Raw genomic sequence first — 6,077 nt, 5'->3', positions numbered from 1 at the left:
AAAGGAAAATATTTTGCCCTCCCCTTGACAAATTCCTGCGGACGCCCTTGGCCGTGGCCCGTGGGTATGGTCCATATCATAGCATATAATATCATTATATGTCGTCCAAGTACGTTGCCACTTTAATTCCTTAACGTGATAAAATTATATAGTGTGGGTACTATTGCAATAACCTTGTATATTTAAGCCATGAATATAACATTATATTTCTGATAATTAAATAAAATAAAATATTTAAACATTACACCGTTATAAATCATTATAGCCATTTCACATTTGGCATTTATAAGAAACGGTTTATTTTTATGATTGTATAAGTTATAAGTGTGTTCTAAACCTATATTAAACCTCATATATATTCTAAACCTCATATTAGATATGATTTTATTTTCACAAACATAATATTTAATAACACAAATACAAGATTGAGTGCTATTAGTGCTATTATTCCTTATTTGGTGTCAGTCGATCAGTTGACACTCTACAGATAGGTATAGGTTTATGTTGTCAGTTTGTGACACAAATACAGTAGGTACTATACTTAACTATATAATGATTAATTACTATTGATAAGTAGCTACAAATCACAATTAATAAGTACTATTTTTTAATAGTCATAACTCATAAGTAATTACTATTGTAGTATTGTTATGTAAATATGTATTAACTGTACACCTTCTTTTTTTGTACACATTTTTAAAATTATACCTTTTTAGCATAGGTAATGTAATTTTATAAAAAGTCACATTATTGCCTGCAGAATGGTAATTCCCAAGAAATTTGAAAAAAAAAATATGAATTTTTTGTCTATTTGAAAAGTAAAATAATTTCACTACAATTTTATTTGAGTAACGAGTAAAGTAATTTAATTACTTTTTAAAAGTAACTTACCCAGTTACCCAACACTGAAATATACTATGAAATATCTTAGGCTGACAAAATGTGTACTGTAGTACGCGTGACGAAAACGTGCGGATGATTCTAGAGCCTCCGGTGGCATTTTTTCGGTAGGGCTATGTATAGTTTAGATAGGTAGCCCCACCAAAAATCCTTTCTTATTGCACTGTGAAAGTATTAGAAGAACCACTATTCAAATTTAATGTTCGTTCGTTGAGTAGTTTTCTGAGATACAGCGATCAGTGAGGCAGTGGTATTTGGATATTAGGTATATAATATATAGATTCCCTTCTCCCTCCCCTCCGACAAAAAAAAAAAAAAATGAAAAATCGGCCGGCATGGTGACGCTCAGGAAGGTATTTGGAACAACTCTGTGAAAAAAAAAATTGGAAAAATATTAAATAATGTAGTCACAAAATTGGAACATAACAAAGGCCTGTTCCTTTATATTATATATAAGGATAGTTCATACTGCAACATTTAGAAAAGAATCACCCTGCTCAAAGTATATACATTATACATACCTAGGTGTAAATCTTTTACTACCCCAAAAAAGCGATGACAGACACACAAAAAAATAATCTTTACTGTAGAAATACTAGCTATTGATATTATTATAAAATTAATAATATATTTGACAGCACAACTGAAATTTTTAATAAATAAATTGGATTTTTTTCCTTAACTTTAATTTTATGACCAATTATGCTCAAAATTAAAAATATTAATTTAATACTTTATATATTTATTAATTTTTATTTGACTTTTTTTTCGGTGGCTTTTTTTCCTACATTCACATTATACATCGCGGAACAATTTTATTATTTTCTTTTATTGATGTTTGAAATTCTAATTTTGACGAAATTTGATATTCAAAACAAAAATGAAAAGGGTTTCCTTTAAAGACTTTTGCTATTATGTCGTAAATTATGTTGTAATTTACATATTAATCGTAAACACTTGAAACTTTTTGTCATTTCGGGTATTATTATTTTCTATTCTTGCCAAACGAGAATACTCAGTGAGGCCCAGTATTCTTATCTTAAGAAATAAATTAATAATAATAATAATAATAGAAAATAAGCAATGGACTAATTATTTACTTGTATTCACGGTAGAACTATAATTTATAATCTATAACCTATCTATAATCTACGCCGTTCTTGTATAGGAACCATTAAAAATTATATCGTGGTTTAGGTATATATACTTACCTCTAATTTTAAATAAACCAGAAGTCTTTCCCTTTATAATAGTCCATGATTTTAAACACATAATGTCTTCCTTTTTTAATAGACCTAGTTTGTCTGCAGAATACAATGCACCATTGTTATTGCCAATATTTATCTTAAATCCACAGCAGTCTGGAACATTAGTGCTATTTTTTTTTATAGTATGTTCCTCGAACGAACCTGAATTACAATATAAATAATTAATATACAACTATACTGTTAAAGGTTTAGCCCCCCCCCGCAATATCTCCTAACTACTTAATCAAAACTATTAATAAATTAATATTTAAAGAAAGGTATCGTTGATGGGTATAAGTGTATAACCTTTAATATTTATTTAGTAAAAAATTAAGTAGATGACAAAAACATTTTGTTGCAAACATATAATAGGTATATATTAGTTATAACCTATATAACGATTATCTTACCTTACCTACTATACCTTAACGTTTATATAGTAATAATAATAATAATAATATGTACCTTCGGAAGGGTAAATTACATTTCCATGAAACATTAAGTCAATTATTTTGTGATGCAATTCCAAAAATGTCATAATGCTTGAATCCGTACGCCTTTTTAAGAAATTGTAGGGAATTAAATGCTTCATATTCATCAGATGCAGGATAATATACAGATTTACAAACTATTGTCGAACGAGAATGAGCCCCAATATCGGAGTCACTGCTGTCCGGTTACTAGGCGATATTTTTATTGTACAATTTCCATAGAGTTCCCTACTAAGCTGGTGATCAGGTGATCAGGTTAGAGGCAAGAATTTTAAACAAAACATTTTAACTGTTATTCTAAGACAAGAGCATTAGCTCGTACGCCTTTTTAAGAAATTGTAGTGAATTGAATGCTTCATATTCATCAGATGCAGGATAATATACAGATTTACGAACAAAAACTATTGTCGAACGAATATGAGCCGCAATATCGGAGTCACTGCTGTCCGGTGACTACAGACTAGCCGATAGTTTTATTATATATTATAATTGCCATAGAGTTTCCTGCTAAACAGATGATCAGATGATCAGGTTAGAGACAAGAATTTCAAACAAAACATTTTAACTGTTATTTTTGAACAGGAGCATTAGCACAATATGGTAGTATCATCAGTTACTATCTATACATTCAGCACCAAGCTGATTTTTATTCAGTGAAATTTGTTAAGTTTATGGGAACAAATCTACTTTACCAACCCCCTCACGATTTTCAAATTTTTTTTTTTTCAAAAGACTTGGTTTTTTATGCTTAAAACGATGGTGTAATTTTTTTTTCCCGGAAACTATTATTTTAGAAGTTATGGCCTTCCAAAGTTTGCGATTTTACGTTTATGCGCATGCGCTCAACACTACTATAATGCCACGCGGAGGACTATTTTTGTTATTTTTTTGTACTTACGTATTCTAACCTGTTTAAAACGATGGTACAATAATAATTTATCCTCTGACTTGCTGTGCAACACCTCCCCAAGTGGGTCACAGGGTTGAGAAAATTTCATTTTTGTTGCACCGAGCCACCAATTTGGAAAAACATCGTACAGTGATGCGGTGCTAGCGGCACTCGTCGCTACGCTCCTCGGCGCCGTCGCTCCGCTCCGCAAATCGAAAATATCCCCCGACTTGCTGTGCAACACCTCCCCAAGTGGGTCACAGGGTTGAGAAAATTTCATTTTTGTTGCACCGAGCCACCAATTTGAAAAAACATCGTACAGTGATGCGGTGCTAGCGGCACTCGTCGCTACGCTCCTCGGCGCCGTCGCTCCGCTCCGCAAATCGAAAATATCCCCCGACTTGCTGTGCAACACCTCCCCAAGTGGGTCACAGGGTTAAGGAAATTGCATTTTTGGTGCACCGAGTCACCGAGCGGGGTCACTCGCTCGCTACGCTCGCTCGGACAATTAAAAACGAAAATATACCTAATATACCTAGTCTAATTAGGTACTCAACTATAGTTTATATTTCACCATAATAATGACGTGATTCACAATATTACTTACCCAAAACTGACTATGTCCCAAAACTTGTTAAAATACGTAAAAAAAAAAATTTGTTATAGGCGCGCGTGGCAGTCAAGTAGCGTTGCGCGCATGCGCGTAAACGTAAAATCGTAAACTTTGGAAGGCTATAACTTCTAAAATAATAGTTTCCGGGAAAAAAAAAATACACCATCGTTTTAAGCATAAAAAAACAAGTCTTTTGAAAAAAAAATTTTTGAAAATCGTGAGGGGGTTGGTAAAGTAGATTTTAGCCAGTTTATGAAATAATGGAAGGTTATCAATAGCGTATTTAAGGGGGGGTGACGGGGGGGGGGAATAGCCCCGGGGTGCCAAATTCTGTGTCCTCAAAGGGGCGCCGTCGCTAGAGGTTATAACAAAAAACCTCTTTTTTTATTTTTTATTTTATTGGATTTGTTGAGAAATAATATTAGTAATAAGTGATAATCTGTATCTTTCTTATAATATCTTTTACATTTCTATACATATATTAATATAGAATATATAGAATATAATGTATTTTATAATATTGTCATAAAAAAATGCTAAAATCTAAAATTATAATTTGTTTTACTATTGATTCTAAAGGTATTAACTTTTTTATTAGGAATAAATGGAGTGGTAATGGAAAAATTTACAGGGTTTAAAACAGATTGAAAAAATTTCAGTTTCGGTTTCGATTTTGTACACCGGTTTTAATTTTTTTCGATTTTGGTTTAAATTTTTCAATACCGCGGTATTAGGAAATTTCTGTATTTCCAATTTTTTTCGGTTTTAATACGGATTTAATACCGGTTTCCAATTTTTTCCGATTTGTTTTCGGTTTCAGTTTTAAACGGTTTTACCGGTTTCTAAAATCGGTTTCAAGGCCTGGACTATTTACGTTCATTCCTAGTTTATTAATTATTTTGAATCGCCGAATCTAGCGTTCGAATCGCCTGTTGTGTACACTTTCCAAAATGTCAAGATACAAAGATTTTCAAAAAAAAATACCGTTTTTAAAATTATATTTTCAGTTTCGGTTTTAAAGTTAATACCGGTTTCGGTTTTGATTTTGTTTTTGGTTTCGGTTTTATAACGGTTTCAAGCCCTGCTTTTTTTAACGCAGAAAAAAAGTAAATTGTAAATAAGAGGAGGCTTAAAAGTTTCTTGTGGCAATGAGAATTAGAAAACTGAGAAAAAAGGGGCGCCAAAATCGTAAATACTAAAAAAGGTAATATTATAAAGGCGTCGGTAGGGCCGTATATCATTTGCATATCATTTGTTTACCTGTGCCAAAATATCGTACATCGTTTGCGCATCGGCGGCAGATTATCGTTTGCGCATTGTCTGTTTACCTGCACCATATTATCGTACATCATATGCGCATCAAAATTCTAAACAATAGAAGGGTATAAAAATAACTGTACACACATATAATATTATATAGATATTAAATAATTTAATATACATAGGCACAAGTTTTTGTTAAATAAGCATTTAAAGTTCAAATGTTGACCAAATTTATAAAAAGCTCAACAATTTGCAAATTATTTTGTAGTTAAAAATTTAATATTCAGTTTAATTAGGTACATTATATGGCCATAGTTATAGTAAAAAATATACATAATACATATAAAATATACGTAGTTTGAGTAAAAATTTTGTTCAGTTCAATTAGGAATATTACAGTCATAGTTATAATTATAATACAAATATAGGTACATATAATTTAAAAAAAGCTAAACGCTTTTGGGTATACACCTTTTTTCAGTTCTATTGTTAAATAATATTGATGCGCAAATAATGTACGACCTTTTAAACGATCGATGCGCAAACGATGTATAACCCAAAAATCGAACGATGCGCAACTGTCTTACAAAAAAGGTCACAAATAACAATAGTGATGCGCAAACGACAACCGGCGGTCGGTAGATGGTGACATTGCAGGTCGGCGGGAACAGACT

Source organism: Acyrthosiphon pisum, chromosome A2 (assembly GCF_005508785.2).
Source record: "Acyrthosiphon pisum isolate AL4f chromosome A2, pea_aphid_22Mar2018_4r6ur, whole genome shotgun sequence".
NCBI lineage: Eukaryota > Metazoa > Arthropoda > Insecta > Hemiptera > Aphididae > Acyrthosiphon > Acyrthosiphon pisum.
The sequence above is the reverse complement of the archived record's forward strand: the minus strand, read 5'-3'. Positions refer to the sequence as shown.